General features: G+C 39.8%; 1 protein-coding gene across 2 annotated transcripts in view; it reads left to right on the top strand.

The window, feature by feature from the left end:
• The window catches only part of SNX24 (sorting nexin 24), a 68878-nt gene that overhangs the window by 12988 nt on the left and 28999 nt on the right, over positions 1–26891 (top strand). The gene's annotated exons all lie outside the window — the stretch shown is intronic.

The following is a 26891-nucleotide window of genomic DNA, read 5'->3' as shown; positions in this document are numbered from 1 at the left end:
TGTATTGTTATAATTGAGTTGTTTATTTACTATGAAGAAATGAGAGAATTGGTGAGGAATAAAAGGGTGATAAAAAGTTCCGAATGTGTTAAGCGTGTTCAGTAGTGTCAAGAGTAGAATCGTGTGTTATAGACTGAGAACCCAAAATTTAACAGCAAATGTTATATAGATCATATGATGCATTATGAGTATAAATCTGAAAATCAGTATATCAAATAAAAAGCAAGTAGTGTTCAGCAAAGAAAATACAGAATACTTCTGTGTAAAAGATTTTAAAAGAAAAGAGCAAGTAGCTAAATTTGTATACCTTGATAGAACACTTAATAAACTTCAGAAACAAAGAAATTTTAAGATTGCAAATGTTGGTGTTGTATACAGTCCATTGTAAGAAATAAATTTTGTCAAAAATATTTGGCTGTGTTTCAAGGCATATTTCTGCCCTCTTTGTTACTCATTTTATATGAGAAGTATAAAAAAATAAATTGAATATGAAATTGGATAAAGTATGTGTGGTAAAGCAGTAAAAGTAACTGATTAAAATATAGTTTGATATAAAGTAAATATTGCTTTCCTTGTTTCTTTCCTATTTCTTTTTTGTTTCATACCATTAATTTACATGACCTATTATTTCTTATTTCATGTATGTATTCATGTAGTTGCCTAATTTGCAGTGGTAACTCTTCCAGATCTAATGGGACAAGCTGATACAACTGGAGACAAACAGCCCGACAGATTACTCATGCCTGTGTTATAAAGGGTTTTATGGGTAATAAGAGGAATCTTGAATTGTACCCAGAACTCTATAGGATGAGAGTGTTGCTCAGAAAGTAATTAAGTGAGTGTATTGTGATGTGCCCCTAAGTACCCATGCTATTATACAACCGAGTGCATTTTAATTAGATCTTCAAGGGCAGCTCCATGTAAAACTCATTACTGCAGCCAAGCAGATCTATCATTTAGTGATAGATAATATGAGAGTTGGTTTCTCTTAAAAATTATTGATCAGTATAATTATCCACTATATCTACATTTGTACTGGAATGAATAAGTAAGCTTAAATTGTGTTTTAACTGGTTATGTATACATATATATAAACACATATACATGTGTCTGTATGTGTAATATATATGTATACATATATGATATAAACAATATAATCAGTATAAATACAATTTAAACTTACTTATTCATTCCAGTAAAAGTGTAGTACATCTCCAAAAACATTAGAAACTTTATTGCAGAACAGTGCAATATTGATGATGCTATAGTAGTAGCTTATATGATCCAGTGTTCTCTATGTCTATTTAAAAATTCAAATTTGCTCCCTTATGGTCAACATCACTGCTCTCTAAATCCTTCTATTTCTAGCAAAATTATTGTTTAAAATTCTTCCTCAAAATATTTATGTGTGCCAATATGGAACAGCACTTCATGTATTTGTTGAAGACTTACCTAGAAAAATTACTCCTGTTCTAAATATGTAAGTCTCTTCCTCTGTATGGTTTCCTAAGTCTCTGCTCTTTTGAAAGTAATTGGCAAGATGAACTCTCTGGAAACTGTCATACAATCTATGCTTTCAGAAGTGGATTAACTACATATCCCAGTTGGTATTAGGTAGACAGAATATTCCTAACTACGTGTGTTTGGGGGAAAGCTTTATGTTAATATATAATTTCTTACTGAATGTTAATCAAGACTGAATCATGATAAAAATCAGTGCCAACAAAAATGCTAATAAATATACAAAGAAAATTAAGAAAAACATTTCATCTAAATGTAACATATTTGTTTGAAATTCCCCAAGAACCTATGTCTTTTATACATGTTAATTTCCTGGGAAATATTATTTTTAAAGGATGATTTATTAGTCGTTTTATGTTTTGTTACAGTTATTTGATGATCCTGCAATGCAATGAAAAATGAATTCTACAATTTTGTATAATTTATGTTCCAACAATTATTTTGAATCCTAATTCAAAATTATGCAATTAGGAGTGAAAGAACTGGGTAATTACTGTCAACTTCATTATAAACTGCAAATGCTCACATTTCTACTTATCAATTCCCTTCTCCCCCTCTCCCCAAAAGCTTAACAAATGTATTTCAAGACTGACCTGGTTAATTAGTTTTACACTACAGTGAATCAATTACCAAGTTGGATTGTCATTGCTTTTACTTGGATATCCAACATGTATAACAGTAGGGGTCACTGTATGCATTTAATATGAGATGTCATTTTAAAATTAACTTTAAAGACTTGCATGTCCAGGAAAGACTTTTTTTTAAAAAAAGAAAGAAAAACAAATGATAACTGATTATTCAAAATTATTTTTAATAAATAAGATGAAAATGCCCACATTGTTTCAAAATGAATGGAATAAAAATATAACTAATGTATTTTAGGGATTCCCCCCCCCCGCCATATGACCTCGTTGACATCCGATGCAACTATCTGACTCATCCACAATAACTTTCTTACAAAAAAGGGAACATTAAAAAAAATAGGTTAACATTGATAATTTTAGCTATGAACGGTATTCAAAAAAAAAAAAAACCTAGCATGAGGATACAGCAATTACAAATAATGGGAAAGTAAGAAAATTGTACAACAGATAAAAGTATAAACTGTGGCTTAATTAAAGGCTAATGTTTGGAACTATTGAGAGTAATTTTAGCTTGGATATGTTGGTTTTGATGTTAGTAATTCTCACTTTGAAAGGACAGTTGTTTCCTGCCATTCTTAGCTTCCTGATAGTCTTCAAATGATAACTGGTAGATTTTTGATAGGAACATAATTGTAACTTTTATATGTCCAACAAAATATTCTCATTTTGCAAATGATTTAGATATTAGTTAACAAGTATCTTTTGACATTAGTTAACAAAGATCTTATATTATTCAGTATCTTTGTGACACTACTTGGAATCTGCATTTATTCTAGATATTCGGTACTTTAACTTTTTGACAGTACTTTAGAGTTTTGACAGGAACATAATCGTAACTGTTATATGTGCAACAAAATATTCTCATTTTGCAAGACATAAGTTAATAGGTTTCTTCTGACATTAGTTTATAAATTTCTTATACTCTATTATTCAGTATCTTTTTGACACTGTGCTTGGCCTCTGCATTTATTCTAGATATTCAGTACCCTAGCATAATCACAGCTTTCCCCCCCTCTTTTCCCTCCGAGCCTTCCAGTTTCTTTTGTTATAGTCTGTTGAAAAATTTAAATCTTTCCTTTTCTTGACATGGCTGCATTAATCTCCCTGACAGCTACAGAATGGAAACAGGTCCAAAATCTTCATATTTTGATTCATGCTGAATTACACGCAGTAGTATTGAAGTAAATAGTGCATAAAATGGATTTATGTATCGGTCACTTCTTATTGGTATATATTTTTTAAAAATCAGAACCAAAAAAGGCATGCTAATCAGTCTAGAGCTCTACAGTCTGCTGTTCTGTTCCTTCTAAAAGCCAATTATTTCTGGTTAAATCAGCAGAGATCTAGATTCAACCACTGAAATCATTCTCTCAGGCCAAACTAGTTTTTTCTAATTGTCCCCTGTCTCCACCCCGAGTTTTCAAATAAGAGGTGGGATATAATCATTCCTCAGCAGAGGGCAGCACCTAGCTGAACTTGGTCAATCTTAATATTTAAACAGAATTAGATGAGGTTAGTTCTTAGGTGGGAGACCAACTGGAAATGCCACAGTTCTTGACTAAATGGGGAAGTTAACAAACGTACCGGGGAAAAGGAAGCTACTTTGTAACACTGCCAAGTAATCTGAGAATCAAATTGGAAGTTGAGCTTGAGTTAAAAGCATCTACTTTATCATCCTATTCAAAGGATAGAATTAGTCCTTCTAGCTTTTCCTTCTTTTCATTGATTTAGTCTCTTTTCAAAGCCATCCATGCTTAGTCGATTTCTCTACATCTCATGGCAGCAAGGATGGGAAATCATTGATTTTTTTTTTTAGTATTGTTCATTGTTGGACTTGTTACATTTTTATTCAAATAAGTGCCGCCTTATTCAAAATAATGGCAACTGCAGTTTGGCTCCATCCTTTTGCTAAAAGTAACACTAAATTGTGAAATTGAAGGTAGATTTCTCAGTTTGGGTGAAACACATTTGAAGACTTGAACTTATATTCAAATAAACATTCATTGTCCCTGTTCTATATGATCAAGTCTTACTAATGAGTATACTTCAGGCATTCGTTTAAAGTACCTTAAGGGTGCTAGAAAAGTTATGCAAGCATGCAACCTTTTTTCTTCATTATTATTACATTTATCGTCAGAGTACAACATGTGTACAATGAGATTGACTGAGCCTCCCTTCATGCACCACCCCAACCCAACTCACAGTGAGGACAGAAGTCCCATACCCAATCCCAATCTTATTACACTAATAAGATATATACAACCCAGAGTGCATTGTGGCAATACAAACCATTCCTGAATATGATTGAATTTAACAGGGAGTGCCTCTCTAATGTTTAGAAAATATTGTTTTGACTAAGGCTATTATGCAGATTAATATAATTAAACAACTGCAAAAATATTTTAGGGGAAAGATGAAAATTGCAATGTTGTTGCAAATGCAGTTAGTAGCACGTTACCTTCTATGTTTCTTATCTGTTGAGTTCAAATATGTTCTTTCTTTCCTGGAATTCTTTAAAAAATAAATAAATCTGTATAACTTCAAAAGATCAATCCCAGTTCACAGCAGCGATTGATAAATCCACCCAACTATATTATCAAAAACATGACTGGTCTCTAGAACAGTTTTGTATTTTTTGGAAGAGTTAAATTTTGATTTTTTTTATTGACTGGGTAAATGCACAAACCTGGAGGCAACACTTTTGAAAAAATAATAAAGAGAAAATTAAGGGCCAGTTTGACATGTGGTAGGAGGGCAAAATCAAATAACTATAGTTGATAACACCTATCATTTAATTAGTGAATTAATTACTGGGTATAGGCAGGTGGAAGCAGACTTCAATTCCACTTTAATAACTCACCGTGAGCAATTTTCTCCATTACAGCATTAGTTAGAATGTTGATTTTATTTCCATTTAGGCAGTGGCCTTTGAAATATAGATGTGGAGGTTTATTTTTTAAACCACATCAATTTTATTTGCGCTAAAACTAAAACAACTAGTTTTCAAAGCATTAGGTGCTCACCTCCTTTCCCATGAATTGGTGCATTGGCGAAAACTTTAGAACCTAATCAAAATAATTCTCAGCCATTTTACCCATTATATTAGTATTTGTAAACTCAGTTTGTTGTGAGATGGGACAAAATAAATTCTAACGCATGGCCAACAGCAATTCTAGATGAGAGACTTCTTTTTTCCTTTGTGGCAGACGAGGAGGAAGAAAAGCACATCCTTTGTGTGCTGCTTCATTCAGCTTTATGGCAGAGATGCTGCTACAGTATCTTTCCCTCCACAGCATGATTGCTCTCCCACTCCCTCACAGCTTAGGTGTTCGGCACCTTAACTGGGGAGACATTTAAAATATGCATCCTAAAGGCTTTCAAAAGTCTTCTGGACACATGTCATCTTAATAACATGGGAGACCCTTGGCATGTGTTTAAGATGTCCCACCCTGGCTGTAATGCCAAACCTTGGAGGAGGTGCACACTTGCCAGCACCCATAAGGCAAAACACACGGGGGGCTCCATGCCCTCTGCGCATATGCACATGACCCCCTGTGCATGTGCTGTGCATCTGCGCATGCGAGCCCCCTGTGTACCGTGTTTCTGCGCATGCGCATGCATCTCCAGAGCACCCCCGCACATGCGTGGCAGCTACCCAACGATCAGCTGGCAGATGGGCTGTGCATGCACCTGCACAGTGGACCTGCTCTGGGGTGACAGCTTGAGTGCCAGTGGCATGCATGCCATAGGTTCGCCCTCACTGCTCTGCAGTTACAACTTGCCCTCCTTGGGTCGTAAGGAGAGCAACATACAGCCTGCAGAGCAGTCATTTTGCAGTGGGAAGGAGAGCTAGGTGAAGCAGCTCTGCAGCAGAAAAAGATAGATGAAAAGACCCATCTTCCCTGGTGTTTTTCCCACTTTGCCTACCTCTTATGACAAGGAAAGCTGGGTTGGGGGAAGAAAAGGAATCCCAAGGAAAGTATTCTCCACTTTTCATCCTTTCCTGGGCTCTCAGTATAGACTGAAGCCAAGAAATGTTTGTGTAGGCACCTATACTTGATAAGAATATTTTAGTGCTGCTGTGAGTTGTTCATTGGCTGGGGATGAGATGAATACAGTGTACAGCAACAGGGAGAAAAATTTTCCAAGATATATTTGTGCCATAGTTCCCCAAAACTCCATATCCTGCCTCATTAGCTTTTGCTATGGTAGCAAAAGATGGGAGTGCTGTACCATGCCAGCTTGAGAAGGCATTTTTCTCCCACATACAGGGGTGGAGATTCATTGGCCTCTTCCAAATATGAAACTTCACAAAACTAACTCTTCTATTAAATAACTAATAATAGCTAACATTTTTGTTGATGGGTGTAATAGTAAACATGATACTATTATTTTCACTCATTTGGATCTCAGAAAAACTCAGTTCCAGTTACTGATTTTATTCCCCGAAGAAGTAATAGTCATGCTACAGGCACGCTTAGAGCACTGTCTCAGTTATTTACCCAGTTCACATATTCCTGTCAAAAAGAGTCAGTTTCTGCTCTTCTGAAACCCAAGATATTACCCTGTAAATCTTGAAGTGTATTATATTTTTCCCCAGCAAAAACAATAAATATTTATATCTTATTGCTGATTAATAATTAATCGGGAATAGTCTTAAATACAAGATGACCATTTGGATCACCTTTCATTGATGCTTATTTGGGAGGGGGAAATGAATTAAAATTTAGTTGGATCCTAGAAACTGCAAGTTGTCAATGAGAGATTTCCTTTACAATCTAAAAATGATAAAATATGAAGAGACAGGCGCCCACTTTACACCTGCAACTTCCACTTCTCTTATATACTTTTCCAGGTAGCATCCCTACAAAAGGAGGGAAAACCCTGCTTACCTGGTTCAAACCCCAATATCTCCCCAATAGAAATTATTCCTAAAACTCCATCCAACACAAAATGTTGCTTTCTGCTTAAAAAGAATTGACTAAACTTGAGCACTAACAACTGCAAATTAAAACCTCTCTACATAAAAACTGTACTGCATGTAACTTTTTTTAAAAAAATCAAAATACACAACGCTGCTTACTATTTGTAGAAAGGCATTTTAAGGGATGCAGGTAATAAGCATTTCTGTTTTGTAAATTCTTGAAACTATTATTTGTGCCTAATTCCAATTAATAATATAAGGAGGCAAGATACAGTTGTATTGATTATATCTTTTGTCTTGTTAGGTTATTAATTAATTGTATCATTTTGTCTTTTTTGTTGTATAAATGACCATTATTGGACAGGGCAGTTCTGAAAGTGGAAATAACAGTAGTTATTTTTTTACATTTTGTCTGAGCTCTGAAAGTATATTATTCCTTGTTTTCTCCTGCTAATAGTGGTGCTTCTAAAGCTTGAGAGACTTAATTCCAAGATTCCACAGCTGAAGAGCCTTCAAAATTCAGAAATATTTAAATGTATATTATTAAGAATTGAGATGCACTATTCTCCCACACCTCCAGAACTTGCTGTTTCGTTTTGTGCTCTTCTGTGCAAGGTGAAAGGACGGGAAAAAACAGAGAATGGAAAGAAAGAGAGGATTATGTCTAGTAATGCTACTGCCTGGCAATAATGGTAAACCAGTGTATGTACTAAGCAGTGGAAAAGTTTTTAAAAGTATCCTGCTGAGAGGTTGTGCCTCACTAAATTGTAAGTTACCAGCATTTTTTTAAATGGGGGGAGGAAAAGGTCAGCTCAATAAGCCTTTGGCACGATTACAATGTCAGTACCAGTCTGATATATTCGTCTTGGCAAGTTAGCCAGCCATTTGCAAAGGTTTATGAGCAAATGCAGTTAGTAGTACGTTGATACCAGCACAGAAAGATTGTCCTCAGCTCTACGTAGACAAAGCAATCAGGAAATCTAGGCAATGTTTTAAGCACTAGTGGCATGATATAATGAAGTTGTATGCTATTAAACACTTGTATATGGGGAACCAAATGTCATCACCTGAGTGTAGCTGCAATTCAGTAATACAACATCATCTGTTCCATCAACTAGTTTTGCTCTGATCAATAAGCAGTTTTCTGTGGCCTTTCACTATTGTCAGTTATCATTGAATGATGTAAATACACATCAGAAACTAGAAACTTGACAGCTCACCCAGACTAAGGAGGGAGAGGAAGACCAGTGCAATTGACAAAGATGACAGTTGACATCTGCTGTGTATAAATTATTTGTTGTTACCACACAGAAGAGCCCTATAGTCTGTGAACATCCCACTAAATTGTTATTACCTGAGAAAAGCCCAAGCATGTGATAATTTTACTGCAAAATTCATAACCAGATTCATTTTAAAAAAGAACATTTGGTAATATAATATTCAGGGAATTCTAGTAACTGTTAAGAAACAAAAATATTCCAGAAATTTTCTCTAAATATACTTCAGTTTTAAATTGACTCGATAATGATTCAGGAACCCCAAAAGTTTACCCACCACTGTTCTAAGCGTTTTATAGCAAAGCTAGCAAAAGTTCTGACCATATTTACTTTCTGTAAAATGATCGTCCTGCACAGTTTCTTGGGAAAATAGGACACTGCAATGGGATGTCCACTGTGATTCTCCTCAACGCTGCTGTGAAAGCCCAGGATGGGTTAGACTCCTCCTGATGATGTCATCGAGCTGAGTCTGTCTTATATAAAAGGACAGCCTGTGGGACTCTCCCCAGCTTTGACTCAGTTCCTTTAGTCAGTGAGCTCGTGTCTTTGAAAGCACTGTGTTCTTAGCTAATTCGATCTTCAGTAAGTCTGAAAAACAAGAGATCAGGCTTCTGACACAGCTCCCGGGGACCCGATGAAGCTGTGCTTTCAGGAGAGCAGGGCTCTGTTCTCCTGCAACACCAAGGATTCGATGTTGCTGGCTAGGGACTGTAAGTACGGGAGTGACCATTTGGCTTCCCCTGCCATGAAATCGGGCTGCTATGATCTCAGACAAAGTGCCGGCCAGCTGAATTTCCTTACTGTGGCTGCCTTTCACTTCTGATTTAACCGCTTGGGGCTCCTTTGAAGCCTAAAGGGTGGAGGCCTAGAGTTGGTGACTGGAGCACGTGCGGGTGGCCATTTTCAAGCATAGATCTTCATGCACGTGGCAGGCAGCCATTTTAAGTGGCCATAAGACTGATTTGCTGGTCCCAAAGCAGTCATCTTCAACCACAACAGAGACAGGCCCCTGCAATAGACAGCACATATTGAGGGTTGTTCCCAGCCCTTTTTGTGCTTTACTTATTTCCATTATGGAAGAAGATAAGGCCCAGCAGAACTTTTGGGTCTAAAGGATCATGGCCTTCAGCCGGCCAGGAGAAAGAGACGCAGGCAGTGCACCCAATCAGCGCAAAGGGAAGTGGTAGCCAAAATCAGAGCCAAGGTACTGGCCCCAAGAAAATGTCCCAGGCCAACTTAAAGCTGAAAAGCGAAGGCATGCTGCCTTGGAGAGACAATATAACAAAACTATAGAGCAGATGAGAGGACAACTGCAACAGGCTTCCCAACCAGAAGCCCCCCAGGTTTGCCAGGATGAGCCTCCCAGAGGGGTGGGGGAGATTCCAGTAGCTTTCAGCCACCTTCAATCCTGATCCCCAGAGACGCTTGAGAATCAATTCGGCCCTGAGGACTTAAGCAGGTCAGGCCCAATTTCAAACAGGCCTCTTGGGGCCTTGTTCCCTCCCTGGCCCCTATAGTCCAAGATAGCTCATGGCCTAGACCTGAGGCTACCTTTACCCCCTCTGCTGTGGCATTCTCTCCACCAATCCATCCAGGAGTGGTAGACCCAGTGAGATTCAGGATGTCACTGCCATCAGAAAAGGCCTAGCAGAAGGGTTTCAACAGATCCTTCAACCTTTAGAGAGGGCCCAGTCTCTTTTTCCAGCCTACTCCCAGGTTCATGTTCCTCAACAGAGGGGATTCTCCCAACCTCAGGAGCACAGGTCCCTTTCTATCCATCCAGAATGGGGAGATTTTGAACAGAGAGACTACACAAACCCATCTGAGCATAGCCACTCTTCTGAATCTGATCAGGAAGAGGGAGAGATCTGGGACCCCAACCTATCAGAGGAGGAGGAAGATCTGTGGCCCAACCAACCCTCCTCAGCTGCAGTCTTTAAACCTGCCTTATTCAAACTCCTCCTTCACAAGGGACTGGTCACAGCCCAGTTGTCCCCTGAGGAGGTTGCTCCTGAACCACAAGGGGAACCTTCGGGACATGGAGACACCCTCTTCTCCAAGCCTGTAGTCCACATGGAGGTCCTACCTTCACCTCTACTATTTCTTGACTTGGTCAAGGAGCAATGTGTCTTCTCTGCCGCAGGCCCCTGAACATCGTCACATGATAGACAGTTTTACAGTGTAGACCCTTCCCTTGCTACCACTCTTGCAGTGCCCTCCGTAGATCCTCCAGTCGTGGCCTCTTTCTCCTCAGGCACTCCCACCGAGCCAGAGGACATACTCGAGGCCGAGGACAAGCACTCCAAGTAGACACTAAAACGCAATCACCAAGCCTTGGCTTGGACTCTCTGGGCCTCGACTGCTGCATCATTTTTCATGAGGTCTTCACTCCACTGACTGCACCAACTACAAGACCGCATACGTCCATCATTTTAGATCGCACCAAGATCTAAACAAGATTATTGCAGCAGCGGAATTTACAGCGGATGCTACCCTTAATTCTGCCAAATTCACCTCCAGAGCCATGGCCTCCTCGGTGGCAGCGAGAAGACTTTTATGGCTATGAAATTGGCAGGCGGGACCTCATCATAAGTGGAAACTGGCTTCGGCGCCCTGTGCAGGCAAAAAGCTCTTCAGCAACATGCTAGAACAATACCTTGTCGAAACCAGGGACAAAAGGAAGGTTCTTTCGTTGACGGGAAAGAGAACAGACTACCGCCCAGCTCCTTACCGTCCACCTTCCTTTTGGGCTGAAGCTACCCCCCAATTTTCCAGGCCACAGAGGGTGTATTCACAGTGCTAAGAGCAGCGTTCTGATGCACCCAGCAGACAACACCATACTGCGGTTAAATGGCTCTTTCATGGAGGTGGGGGCCATTCCTTCCATCGCTCTAAGTAATCCCTCATTCTCCCCACCCATCAGAGGTTGTTTGGCCTTCTTTGCCTCCAGATGGGAGGAGTCAATGACGGATGCCTGGGTACTCAATACAGTGAGGTCAGGTTTACAGCTAGAATTTCTCTCACCTCCCCCAGAAAACTCTGTTCTGTCCCATTTTGCAGGACAGTTCAAAAAGGGTCCTTATGGAATTAGCCATCCAACACCTAGTGGACATAAGGGCCATTCAACCAGTCCCCGAATATCAATGGGGGTGTGGCTTTTATTCTCAGCCTTTCATGTTCCCTAAAGCCTCGTGGGGGATGGCGAGCCACTCTCGACCTAAAATTTTTGAATGAGTTTATCCCATACAGGCATTTCAAAATGCAGACTCTGTATTCTATTCTAGAGAGCATTTGGGAGGGCAATCTCCTCTCCTCCATTGACCTTACAGAGGCTTACCTTCATATTCCCATCTGTCCTCTTCATCGCCAATTTCTCCATTTCTGTTACCAGAATTTCCCTTCCAGTATCAAGCCCTTCCCTTCGGGCTTGCATCGGCTCCAAGGGTCTTCATGAAGATCCTAGCGGCATTGGTGGCTTCACTCTGTTCCATTCCAGTGAGGATCCAATGCTACCTGGACATCATTTTGATACAGTCGTCCTCCATCCACTCTGCCCATTGAGACCTACAAATTACACTTTGCTGTCTTCAGAACCACAGCTTGTCCATCAACACCAGGAAAAGCCATCTCCTTCCCACAACCAGATTGCTCCACCTGGGAGCTGTCATTGACACAACTCTGTGCCAAGTCTTTCTGTTTCCAGATTGGGGGAAAAACCTTACTGAGATCATCTGTCAGGTTCAACATCAACACACTGTCCCCCTGTCACTGCTGTCCAAACTATTGGGGAAGATGATCTCATGCATTGGCATTGTTCCATGGGCATGGCTTCACTCCCAATCTGCACAATGGTTCCTGCTTCCCTTTCAATGAGCAGGAACCAGCCACACATCGGTCAGGGTCCAGCTTACTCCACAGATCTGGCATTTCTTCAGGTGGTGGCTTTATCTGGTCCTCTGGAAGGGGCACCCATTCAAAGAAACAGACAGACTTCTGCTCACCACGGACACAAGTCTTCTGGGTAGGGGGGTCCATATGGATGGAAAAATAGCTCAAGGGATTTGGTCCTGGATACACAGGACCTGCCCCATAAACTGGCTGGAGCTCAGAGCCATATCCCTGGCACTGAAGCACTTTAGGGCCACGATAGCTGGTTCCCATGTACTAGTGTTGATGGACAACATGGCTGCAAAGGTGCACGTCAACAGACAAGGGATGAGATCCAGGACCCTGAGGAACGCCAAACATTTGGGAAGGTGGTCGGAGAGACACCTGCTGTCCATAACGGCAGACCACATCTCTGAGGTTGACAACTCCCAAGCCAATTGGCTGAGCAAGAGCCCGCAGAATGGTTCTTCACCAGGTTTCCTTGTCAGGGAGAGGATGGGATCAATGCACTTCGGACCAGATGGCCCAGGTGTCTCTTCTACGCCTTTCCCCCTCTTCCCATCATTCTGACAGGGCAGCCAGCTGGTGGGCAACAGCTGATGCCATTTGACAGCTCCCTTTTATAGTCAGCTATCAAACAGCATCAGCCAATAGGAGCGGTCCATGTTCCTGCTGGAAGCACGGACCGGAGTGAAAACTTCCGCTCAGTCCTCTCAGAATGCAATAATAGCCATGTCTGAAGAAGTAGTATCTACCATATCAAGTAGTTTCATTGCTACTATAAAATGTTTGTACTGAATGCGTGTTCAGTAAAATGCTACTTGCTTGTTAGATCAATGTAACTGAAATCTTGTTAATGAATTACAAGGATGTAAAAATTTTTTTCAAGAATGCAACTTTTCTAAAAGTTCTTGTCCATCCAGGATGGACGCCAGAGGCTTTTCTAAATTGTTTGGTTTTTCTGTTTTAAAAAAGAAGTGGGGAGGGCTTTAAGGGATTTTGTCAAAATCTATTAAGTGTCAAAAAAAAAAAAAAAAGGAGAAACGTAGACCTTTTATTAAAGTCACTGGAAGAATATCTTCAGGTAAAAGATAGATTCAATCTTAGTCTCTAAGGCAGAGAAATTTTTAGGGAAAAAACATGTAGAATAAGTTTGGGATGAATATGTAGAGAAGTTTTATTAAATCTTATTCCATGTTGCCTTTTATTTCTCTCAGTTTTATCATTCTTTGGAAATTATAGACCAATGGTAATTTTAAAAACAGAATTCTATCTGGAACTCACATGGGAATGTGGATGAATACAGGGGTTATGCAAGATCACTACATGTTTTTAGAACTTCTTTCCACAACTATTCCATTTTAATAAACAGAACTGAGTAACCTACTGGGCTAAAGTGAGAAAACTGTTTCCTGTTTACAGATTTCTTGCTCAGCTGACAAAAAAACAGGCTATAGAACTGACCCTCTATCAGCCTGTAGAAAATAGCTCAGAATATCTGTTTTACAAACAGTCATCCAGATTTTATATTGATTATCAATTTTTGATGTTTACATAGCGAACAAAAAGAACAAAATTTCTTGGGAAATAGTGGTAATGGTTTTATTAATTACCATTAATTGGACACAATAGTTATTCCTACTTAACTGTACTATTTTAACTATTTTGCACATGGTGGGTACTAATTTAGCTAATTTTCACAGTCTACTGCCATGGTTGCATCCCCTCATACAATTTCAAATATTATTGTGGCTCTTAAAGAGCATGTTAAAGTATGCAAAGGTTGCATTGAGGGAAAATAGTGTGGCAAAAAACAAGTGTTTTACTTATATATATTGAGATCGGAAACATTTACAGAACATTATAGAAAAAGAACTTTGTGGTATAAATGTGGTCTAGAGAATTACTTTAGATCTGCCCCAAAATTTTCAAATGTTCTCAGGAATACATATTCAACATCAGGCTGGGAGAGAAAATGTTTGTTACCTTTATGGCAAGGTATATGCATTTTAAAGTAGAAACAGAGAAGGCGGTATCTTCTTAGGTTCTCCAATCTGTTTTGTGTGTTTTAAATACCCTTGACAACTATCTTTTCCAACACTGTATCTGGAGCAAGATAACTGTTGATGGATAATGTTGCAAAACTTTGAAGTAACTTCAAAATCTACTTAAAGGGGAAAACTTTAAAATGTGAAAACATATGCTATCCTAGTTCACTGAAATTTATTTGATTTCTCCAATCTGTGTTGAAGAAAGCTTTTTCAAAAATTGTGTTAAGGTTATGTTATTGTAGATTATGTAATCTACAATAATGTATTGTCGATGTGCAATGTGGATGTGTAGAGAAAGGCTGCAATACAGCAGCGTTCCTCTTCCTCGTCCTTTAAATTTTCACGTTACATCATGAAATCATTACTTTTCAAAGATCTCCCAGTTTCAAAAACAATTAATCTCAAAGGTAAAGTATCATGTGGATATAAAGAGCTGCTTTACATTAACACAGAGATGCATAAATTAACTGTCTAGTTCTTTGAATCCCATGTAAATAAATACCATACATTGCCACTAATAACCCAACTGTCTACTTGAAGATACCCAAAAATTAAAGGCCTCATTCAGAGTACTGCTTAGTAGTATCTATTCATGGTTTTTCTTTTTCACCAACAGCAAGCACTCTATCCCATAAAATAGCTCAGACAAAGAAAAATTGAAGTTTCAGAAGCAGCTCTGAACTTAGAACTATTTTGTAAAATGTCTGATTATGAGGAAGATGATGATGGAGAATTTGATTTTAAACATTCCTGGCACTTTGGTGGTTTACTTCTTATTAAGACTTCAGAGATACAAACCAGTAGCTCAGTAATTGCTTTCTTGAATCTGCCTTTAATAATTACATTTAGTAAAGCTGTATTGAAAATTAGAAAGGCAGAGACTAATGGAAAACTAGATTTTTCACTGAATTAGAAAGCAAGACAATCTATATATTGACAACATTTCAAGTTGAAACAGATCAGGAAAACTGTTTTGGACTGTCCACGCAAAGAGTCAAATACAGGCCTGATATGCAGTGGCATCTACATTTTAGACCAACAGAGAAACTATACAAGATTTCATGTGAATTGCTGTCTTGAAAAGCTAATACAATTCCAATTTGAATGAAGTCATTTAAATCTTTGTGAGGTGGGGATTATTGCAGGATTTTCTGTTTGACATGTCACAAAACAAAGAATTGTGTTAATGAAGTGACTGTGTCTTTAAATTAGAAATGAAAAAATAGATATTCAAAAGTAAGGAGAGGCACGGGATAAAGAATTAAAATGCTATGTATAAATCAATGGAATACCATTTGGGCATCTATGTCATTCTTCTGATTAATTCAAAGAATATTGTTTTATATGATAAAATATCAATCATATTTGTGATACATTTTTAAATGTTCAGTTGACTGAGTTTCATGTTTAATGAATAGAAGTTTATAATAATAATAATTCCTTTTCTGGATAAAAGTTGTTTCACATATTAATTTTGGTCTTGAACTTTCATTGATATTTAGGGTGCTTGTGTTGTTTTCCATGATATGCCAACAGTTTGGAAACTATTATGAAAACAATAAAAATGGATATTGCAAGCATTTATAGTTACAAAAAAATTAATACTATAGGGTTAGATGAACATACTCTCAGTTTATGGTGGTCTTAAAAATACATATCTCTTTGTATATTTGAATAAGCATTTTGCTACTATTGTTTGGAAGATCCTTTTAGAATAGGTTAAATGTTTAATTCTTTAATTTATGTTTTCCCCTTTCCCTTTTATTGATGTTTCATTAAAAAAAACTTACACAGAAAAAAAAACAATTAAGTAATATACATTAATTACTATTAAGTAAATGCTTAAAGTGGCATATAATTTTAAATATTTTGTCAATGTAGCTTGTCACATTATAAAATCTGTACTTAGTATTACGTAGTATTTATTATATTCAATAAAGTAGTAATAAAATGCAGTCACTCTTTCTCCCCGCCACCCCAAAAAACCCTCTTTGGGTTGAATTAGAATGAGATGGGGACAAATACATGTCTTTAGCTTCAGCAGGGCAAATTCTTCAATATGTATCATTTTCTTTTTTTTTCTTTCAAAATAGCACCTAAATTACAGAATTGAAATTGGAGGACATTTTAGAACATCTGGTCTGGAAGTGACTAAATCTGTGAGAAACAGAAACAGTAGAGAATTAATATTTAGCTGCTTGAATGACAATTAGAACAGGTGGGCAAGTAGGCAAAATGTATCAATATTATCATGTTTCTCACATATCTCCTATTTCATTGAATCCAACAATATTTTTAATATTTCTGTTATATTTGGCAGTGTGTATTTGTTTATGGTACAAAACAGTGGTATCCTTTTTTATTGTACCATAATTAAGTTCAATTTACTTAAAAAGGCTTGCTTGTTTCTCATCACTTAGCTACATTCTGCTATGTTTCTTCAGTTGTTATTAGATAAAATGTGTTGGGCTAGAGCCCTGTTTAAGTCTCCATGAGAAATTTTGGTCTAAAGGGAATTGTTTGTGATGTTAGGCAATGGATACAGGTGGCCAATAAAAATGCAGATTAACTTCATTAGTATTCAGCCAAGATGTAGTAAAGTTGAGTAAAGTTCATTTGCAAACAATTAATTGCTTGGTACACTGGGTACACCTCTACTGATAACTTATTTTTGTTATTTTTATTTGAGTTTGAAATACAGATATGTTTTTAGTTTTTAAACATTTCAGTATATTTGTACTGTATACGGAGCACAAATATACAAATGTGATCTTCTCCTTCTCCTTTCTCCTCCTCCTCCTCCTCCTGAACCTCCACCTCCCTTGGCCTTAACTCCAAATAAGAGTTTAAAAATGTTTAAAGATGTTAAAGATGTTGTTTTGTACAAGAGTATTAGGAGATAGATTGCTTTTCAAATTTTCTATTGTTTATAGTGTATTTATTATAATACTTCGTAATGCATTTATTATAGTGGATAGTCAGACAATGATTTACTATTCTGTGTTCAATATTCACTTTAAATGAAGACATCTGTTAAATATATTTATCAAAACCTATAAAAATTTTGCTATGATTTCTCATAAATAATTTTTCAAATAGGACTTTAATTTAATAGGTCTCAGTATTTCTTCTCCATCTTTTGATAGTTATGAGATAAAATGTCCTATTTTAGGCACGTTAATCTGAGAAAACTCTCTGTTCTTCATTTATATGAGTTAAATGGGTAATTATTTTCACTATCAACTATTGGTTCCATGTAGGAGAAAATTGTTGAGAACTGAATGCACTTTTATTGTGGTGAAAGAGAAAGAACATTCATTTGACTGCCAAAAAATTATAAATATAATCTGTTCTATCTGCTGCATTTACAAAGTATACCTTTAAAAGCAGAATGCATAGTAATTGAAGTTCTATATTCCTTACTAAAAGAGCCAAATTATATAATGGGTTAAATATGTGCATACCCATCATGAATGCTTCATCCTCCAACTTTAAGATGACATATATTAATGGAGAGAGAAATGAATGTGGTTTGAAAGATACATTTGTATGTGTTTGTTGTTAATAGATTTTCTTTGCCATGCCACAAGCTGTGATTTTTCTTGGGAATAAAAGTTATAAAAAGCATATTTAAGGCAAAGAAAAAAATAGCTTTGGTATAGTGGGAAAATATTTCACTCCTCCGCAACATACTGCTTAAATTGAAAATAACATAAGAAACATATAAATTATAAAATGGCTTCTTTAAATTTTGGCTTAGTGTGTTCTGAGAACTTAACCAAATGTAGTTTATTCTGTAAGAACTTGATGTATTGTGTGAACCAAATCTCTGTAGTCCTGATTCTCAAGTCACTATTTTAAATGAGGCTGCATATTATATTCATACAGTAACTTTTTTTGTTCCAAAATTGTAAAATGGAAGTGGTTATGGGTCATTGTTAGTCTTTATGCATTGCTATATCGACAATGTATTTTTTTCAGATATGATAGTGAACGTGCAAGGAACAAACCAATTTTCATTTTAGATCAGAAAATGTATGAATATCAAAAACACATAAATAATCATGAATGATATTTCTTAGTGTGGCATTTCCTTCTTCCTCTCATATCATTCTTAAAGAACTAAATAGTTCTTTATAAAATTCACTGAAATTGCAATAAACTATTTTATCATTTTGAGAAATAGTTGCTGCAACTTGTACTTCAACAGCAATCTATAATGTTGTGTTTATGAAATTGTGCATACTTGTTCAAAAGTAGAAACATTTTCTTTTGGTACAGATCTTCCAAATATATAATTTCATTTGCAAAGATCTCAGCATGTGACTTGATTACAACTGCTGGATCTTATTTTTTCAAGGTCCAGGTAATTGAACATTCTTTGATTTGATGTCTTTATTTAACATGTGGCCAAATCTAAAACTCTTGAAGTATGTAGTTTTCAGTATGACCAGTATTTTAAGATGCCCTAAAGCTCATTTTAATTGTTCTTGGCAAGCATACCACAATTCTGAAGAATTATAATAATAAAATTGCAATAAAGGTGTATTGTCTGTTGAAAAACAAACTCTATGGTTGCTAATTTAATAAGAGAAACAATGTTCATATATCACACTAAGCCATGGCTTGTTTTACTGCTGGGTTTTTAAAGAAACCACAATTGACTCAATTTATAAAACATACTAAATTATAACTAATTATTATTACTAGATTCACATAACACCAAAGCCAAATAAACTACATTATGACTTTATATAGTATATGAAGTCTACAAGCTGAATGCAATTAGTTTAGAGTTTTGAAAAGTAAAATATCTCAGATATAGAGTTTAGTAGCATATAGGTAATAGTACTGTATTTAAGGCATATCTTTTCTGGAAAACAACCCCTGACATACAGAAACTTCAGACCATACATACAATATGGACATCCAAAATTATCTTCCAACTTAAAAAATGTTCATGAACTTTGATCATTGATCCTGAATGTTAATAAAGAGTTTTTCATCTCCATTCTCCCCAAAAAAAGGTTTATTATATCTTACTTCCTTGGTTCAAAAGCCATACCTATATAAAGAAAACCAGCCTTCTCTAGATTGAGCTTCTATTTACTAGGTAATCACTTGATGCCACCTACTTACCACTATACTACCTGGATAACTTTATTGTTCCAGTTCACTCATAATTACTAATGTTAGGTTTGGGAAAAGAGAGGCTGAACCAGAGCATGAGTGCAACAATACTTTATTATAACAATAAGGGCTGACCGTGCTTGCCAAGCCGGGAACTGGCTCGCAGCGATCAGCGACTGGTTGGACCCCGCAGCCTGCTTTTATAGCTGGCTGCTGGGGAGAACCAACCAATGAATGAAGGGGAAGAACGCCCCCGCAAAGTGAATGGACCTGAGTGAGAACTCCTAGGGTTCTCAGAACATAACACCCCTTCCCCCCAGATGCGAACACGCATAGTCTTTGAGGTAGGCAGGAGGTTTATGTTGGCGCCCGGAACGGCGCAGCTCTGGAACGCTGTCTGTCCGTTCAGGGTCTGTCTGGGAAAGCAGAGCCGGTAAAGTGTCACCAACGTGCCCCTCGGTTCGGGCAGGTCCGGGACTCGTAGGGTTGGTCACTGGGGACGTGCTCCCGTCGACTGGATCGGACTGGTCAGCCGTCTGGGCGCCGCTGTCCGCGTTCGGGCTTTCTGGAATGGCTGCTGGTGTAGACTGGTCGCCGGGAAGGATGTGGATGTGGGGTTGATGTTGAGGCCTCCCTTCGTTTTGTAATTCTGGGTCCCTGCTAGCGATGGTGCTGAGATGCCTACGCAGCTGGTCTAGGTGCCTTCTCCAGACACGGCCGTCCTCCAGTTTGACTCGATACGACCTGGGTCCGGTGATGGCCACGATCTCACCCAGAATCCACAGGGGGTCTCCAGCGAAGTTCCTCGCGAATACTGGCTCCTGTAAGATAAAATGTCTAACCCCCGATGTGGAAGCGAGGGGAGAGTCAGGGCAGTATTGTGGGTGCAGTCTGTCCAATACAGTCCTCAGGCGCCTGCCCATCAGGAGCTCAGCTGGGGACTTATTGGTGACTGAACATGGAGTTGAGTGCTGGCTCATCAGGAAACGCGCGAGTTTGTGGTGCCAATCATCCTTACTGAACCTCGCCAGGGCTTCTTTAGTGGTCCTGACGGCCCTTTCAGCCAATCCGTTACTGGCAGGATGAAATGGGGCTGTGAAAATGTGGCGGATACCCAGGTTAGCAGCAAAACAGCTGAACTCGGTTGATGCGAACTGTGGGCCGTTGTCGGAGACAATGGAGTCGGGTAGCCCGTGTGTTACAAACAGGCGAGTTAATACTTTGGTAATTGCTTGTGTGGTGGTCGTGGATAGCTGTGCTACATCAATCCATTTAGAATAGGAGTCCACGACCACTAGGAACATTTTCCCATGCAAGGGGCCAGCCAGGTCGATGTGAATTCTGGACCACGGAGCGCTGGCGCTCTCCCATTTAGTAGGGGTGGCAATAGGAGGAGCAGGACGGGATTCCTGGCAAATGTTGCAGGAACTTACCCATCTGACGATGTCCTCGTCGAGGCCCGGCCACCATACGTAGCTGCGTGCTAATGCCTTCATTCTAACGATGCCAGGGTGTCCCTCGTGCAACGCCTCCAGAACTCGGGTGCGCAGTGAGGTCGGGATGACCACTCGAGTGCCCCACAGTAGACAGCCCTGCAAACTGGACAATTCCTGCATGCGGGTCTTGAAAGGTGTGAATTTGTTTTCAACATTATAACCCAGCCACCCCCTCCTCACCCAGTCGAGCACCTGGGCGAGCGTTTTGTCTGCCTTGGTTTTAGCAGCAATGTCAAGGGCAGTGATGGGGAGGTCCAGTTGGGTGACCTCAAAAATAGCGTGGACAGGAGCAGGGTCTTCAGCTGGAGCCGGCAAGGGACAGCGGCTGAGAGCATCAGCGTGGGACAATGTTTTACCTGGGCGGTGTATGAGTCTGTAGGAGTAGGCTGCAAGGAAGAGGGTCCATCTCGTCATTCTAGGAGAAAGGACCTGAGGGGTCTGTTTGTCCCCAGCTAGTAGACCCAGGAGGGGCTTGTGGTCCGTGACCAGCTCGAAAAAATGGCCAAAAAGGAACTCGTGAAATTTTTTCACTGCTGCAACAGCTGCTAGAGCTTCCTTATCGATCTGGCTGTAATTGCGCTCTGTTGTAGAGAGCGTCCTGGAGAAAAAAGCAATGGGAGCCTCGGCGCCATTGGGAAGCCTGTGACTTAATACTGCCCCGATTCCAAAGGGAGATGCGTCTGCTGCCAGCACTAATGGAAGGTTGGGGTCGAATTGAATAAGTACCGCCTCTGACGTGAGTAGTGATTTGACAGCGTGAAAAGCAGTGTCTTCTTTGTGCCCCCAGTGCCAAGGTGATTTTTTATCCAGTAATCTGTGTAGGGGTTCAGCTACTGATGCTTTATGGGGCAAGAAGGAGGCGTAAAAGTTCAATAGCCCCAAGAAGGGCTGTAGTTCAGTTTTGGAGGTTGGAGTGGGTGCCTCGTGAATTGCCTTAACCTTGGACTCCAGGGGGTGAATGCCTGAGGCGTCAATTTTATAACCCAGAAAGTCCACCTGTCTAGTGGCAATGGCTCATTTTTCTTTTTTCAATTTGAGGCCATGCTGTCTGAACCTCTCTAACACTGCTCTGACTCTCTGGAAGAGTTGGGGTCTGTCCCTGGCCGAGACTAAGATGTCGTCAAGTAGGGTACTACACCAGGGAGGCCCTGCAAAATCCGCTCCATGAGGGATTGAAAAATACCTGGGGCAACACTTACGCCAAATTGGAGACGCTTGCATCGGAAAGCACCCCTGTGAGTGACAATGGTCTGAGTTCCGCTGTTTGCTTGTCAACAGGGAACTGTTGATACGCTTGAGACATGTCCAATTTGGCAAAAATGCTGCCGGGTTCAAAAGTGTGTAATAAATGCTGAATGACGGGCACTGGGTAAGCGCTGACTTGTAGAAACTTATTGATTGTGGTCTTGTAGTCCGAGCAAATTCTCAGGCTACCGTCTTTTTGAGGGGTGTGACAATGGGCGTCTCCCATTTGGCGAAATCTGTTGGCTCAATGACCCCTTGTTTTAACAGTTTATCCAATTCCGCATCTAGTTTTGGCCGAATAGCGAATGGGACCCTCCGCGGTTTTAGTCTGATTGGGACTGCCTGGGGGTCGACTGAGAATGAGATAGGGGTACCGTTATAACACCCCAGCTCATCGCTGAATACATCTGAGTAATCAGCGAATAAGGAGTCAGTGTCAGAGGTTGAGACAGCATGGACTCCTGTTAGCCCTAGGCCGAGATGGGGAAACCAATCGAGCCCCAATAAAGTAGGGAGATTGCCGTTAACTACCACTAGAGGTAGGTGACCTTTAAAAGCTCTAAAATTGACAAGGAACTTGCCTCTGCCGATTACAGGAATGGTCCTCCCCTGGTAGTCCTTCAGGCTAAACTGGCACTTCTGGAGCCGGCTAGTTGATAGGCTGGGCTGGAGCCTCTTGAGGGTGTTCCACGAGATAATTGAGAGCGCTGACCCTGTGTCAACCTCCATGCGGCACGGTTTACCTTCTAAGTAAACGGAGAGAGAGATTTTACTAACAGTGTGGCACGTGTGCTTGGCATGGTGGTGAGTGCGACAGTTCAATACTTGCCTCTGCGGTCCAGAGTGTGAGAAAGGGGTGTGCCTTTGTGCTGAGTTTTGAGGGGCTTGGCAGACTCTCGCAATGTGCCCCCTTTTATGGCAGTTATTGCAGGTAGCTCCTTTGAACTTGCAGGTGGCCCTCAGATGAGATCCACCACAGGCTAGGCACAGGTTGATGTGCTTGGGCGGACCGATGTTTTCTTGTTTGGCTCCTACCTGCGGCCGTCTGGCGTTGGAGAGGCGGTGGACGTCGTTTTCATCACTAGGGGCTTCTGCTGCCACCTCCTCGGAGTGGACTGGAACTGTCGTTAACTTTGCAGTTGGGCCATGGATTTCGGTGGCTGAGTGCGCTGCCAGTTCTGCTGCCAAGGCCTCCTCGACGGCTTGTGCTAGGTTGAGGTCCTTTTTAGCGAGAAGGCGCCTCTGAAGGTGGAGGTCCTTGACCCCGCAGACTAGTTGATCGAGGAGCATGTCCTCCAGGTAGGTTCCAAACCCACAATGCAGTGCTGCTGTTCTGAGGGCGGCCATGTACTGATTGATGGTCTCCTTGTCCGATTGCTTCCTCATACGGAAGGTGAATCTCCTGGCAATCTGTGAGGGCCTGGGAGAATAGTGGTTAGTGAGGATCTCAAGTAGTTCAGACCAAGGAACGTTTTTCAACTCACGTGGAGCCACGAGGGCTGTGGCAGTATCGAAACGATGGCTCCACAGTAGATCAGGAAATACGATTTTTCCGATGCTCCCCAGCATCAGCCAGCCCGATTGCATCGATATAATGGTTGAAGCGGTTCTTGTATGATTCCCACTTCTCCTCATCCGGTTTGAACGCTGGGAAGACTGGATTGGAATTCATGGTGATGGGACCGTGGAACAACCTGTGGACAAAATCTCTCTGGGGCAGCGGCAAAAGGTTCTAGTGCCTGTGGCAGGCAAGTGATTTCAGCTCTGGAGAGGCTTTTCGCAATCCTCTCTCTCTCTCTGGGCTAGCACACGGTTTGGCTATCAGCCGTTGGCAGCGTTTGAATCGCGCCTGTGTGGGCATCAGTGACTTGACTACAGCACCGCGCTGTACCTTTAGGTTTGAAATTCAAATGACAGCCGTTTGAATTTCGCGCCTAAACAAACGAGCGGCTGCGGCTCGCAGCGCTTCACTTTTTCTGTAGCTGGGCTAACAAGCGGCTACAGATGCTTCTAACTTTCGATTCTGACCGCTCTCTCTGGCTGCGGATCAGCGTTCGCTTCTTAGTGCTTGCTGACCGCTTTCTCTGTCAGCGGATCAGCGTTCGCTCTTTTTGCTTGCTGACCGCTCTATCTGGCTGCGGATCAGCGTTGCTCTTATCGCCGGCCGATCGCTCTCTCTCTGGCTGCGGATCGGCGGCTAGTGACTCAGCGGTTGCATGGTGCTTCTGGTAGCCATCCCATCCTCGTCGCCAGTGTTAGGTTTGGGAAAAGAGAGGCTGAACCAGAGCATGAGTGCAACAATACTTTATTATAACAATAAGGGCTGACCGTGCTTGCCAAGCCGGGAACTGGCTCGCAGCGATCAGCGACTGGTTGGACCCCGCAGCCTGCTTTTATAGCTGGCTTCTGGGGAGAACCAACCAATGAATGAAGGGGAAGAACGCCCCCGCAAAGTGAATGGACCTGAGTGAGAACTCCTAGGGTTCTCAGAACATAACAACTAAGTTGTGCTTGTATAATGTGTTTTATGTCTGGATTCATCAATAATGTTAAATCATAAATGTCCAACTAATTGGGCTGGATTCATATAATACACCAAGCTATAATCAAATCATACTACAGCCTATTGCATTGTGTAAATTTGCTAATTTGCTATAGATATGAAATGGTTTAAAGGCAAAATAAAGTTGCAAATTTTCACATAAGTGCATTTCACCAAAATTCATTCTTTTAAAAATACTTTAAATATATATATATATTCTTTCTACTATTGTTCCCTATCTCATGATTGAAATTGTGTTAGAAATATTAGTCATGCAGAACAAGGATCAAATCCACAAATGATGGAGGTAACCTTCAAGGAAGTCTTGTCCACTTCCTTGAGACAACAAGCTTGAATGCATTCCAAGTAACATTGCAGGTTATTGGCTGTCAATCTCTCAGCTGGATTCCATTGCCAAGTAAATGCCCAGATATCAGTAACAGACAAAGTTACATAGTTCTCTTTTTTGGAAAATTTCCTAACATTATTCCACAAATTCATTTTTTTTAAAAAAGTATGCTTAACACAGTTTTAGACTTAGAAATCTCATGCATCGATTAATAGAATAGAATACAAGCAATACAATACAATACAATACAATACAATACAATACAATACAATACAATACCTTTATTGTCATTGCATTCTACAGATACAATGAAATTTGAAAGCTACTCCAGCACAGTGCCCCAAACACCACATCACAATCACACTACAGAGAATAATAATAATAATAATAATAATAATAATAATAATAATAATAATAATAATAATAATAATAACCTAGTCTAAAACCTATCTAAAACATATAGTAAATTAGATAGTTTAAAAATGCCACTTTATACATAGGACTAGATCAAAAATTGTCTTGATTCAAGACAATTATTGCCTTGGAAAAGAAACTGTTTCTCAGTCTATTACTCCTCATTTTAAGACACCTATAACGTCTTCCTGATGGTAACAGTTCGAAATATGAATAACCAGGATGAGAACGGTCTGTAGAGATTTTTAGTGCTCTAGAGAGGAGTCTGGTCTTCGCAATCTCTTCTAAAGAAGAAAGAGAGCAACTGATGATTTTTTGTGCTGTGTTTATAACACTCTGGAGCATCTTTTATCCACGACAGAGCATCCAGCATACCACACAGTATGACAAAATGCTCTCGATGGTAAAAAGTAACCAGCAATTTCTCACCCATTCTTTTTCAGCAGCCTCAGAAAGTGCAGGCGCCATTGGGCCTTCTTTGCAGTGGCCATAGTGTAGACCGACCAAGTAAGGCTGTTGGAAATAAGAGTTCCTAGAAATTTAAAACTATGAATTCTTTCCACACAATCTCCATTGATATATAGTGGGAGAGGTTCTGCTTTGCATCATCTAAAGTCTATAATCAATTCTTTGGTTTTTTGATGCTCAGGGCGAGGTTATGACTCTTGCACCACAAGACCAGTCTGAGAACTTCTGACCTATAGGACGTCTCGTCTTCTTCTGATATGAGTCCCACCAACGTGGGACTGCAAATTTTATTATAGAGTTAATGGGACAAGAGGGAGTGCAGTCATAGGTGTAGAGTGAATATAAAAGCACACAACCCTGTGGAGCACACAACCCTGTGGAGAGCCAGTGCTGAGAGCAAGAGTGGAGGAAAAATAGCTATTATTATTATTATTAGTATTAGTATTAGTATTATTATTATTATTATTAACTGTCTCAATCTATTTTTCTTTTTTTTTCTGAAGGTAAGAATATTTACTCATTGTAAATAGATTGTCTTATTATGCAATTTTGATCTTGGTTTCACTAGGTTGTGTTTTCATGAGCAATGAGATATTTCTTGTCACCTGCCCTAAAGATTTGACCTAGTGACCTGGAAATCAAGAAAATGTCATGTTAGTGGCTACTAATTAGCGTATCTACAGAGCTGCTTCATCTGGCCTTTCAACCTTGTACAGACAGCATCCAAAGCTGTCATACTCATCATGCTAAGAAAACAAGTCAGCATCACATTTTTTAAAGTAGTTTAAATACAAAAAAAAGGTCCAGCTGAGACTAAACATGAGTATATAGGTTAGGGCAGAAATTAACCTATGATGTAATATTTATATTTATATCTCATGCAGTAAAGATACAACAAAGTAGAGTAGCCTGCAGGACACCTATCACTATATGTTGTGAATG

This window comes from Pseudonaja textilis, chromosome 2 (genome assembly GCF_049901715.1).
Source record: "Pseudonaja textilis isolate UNSWEBS1 chromosome 2, rPseTex1.2, whole genome shotgun sequence".
Lineage (NCBI taxonomy): Eukaryota > Metazoa > Chordata > Lepidosauria > Squamata > Elapidae > Pseudonaja > Pseudonaja textilis.
This window is presented reverse-complemented; position numbering and strand designations above follow the sequence as displayed.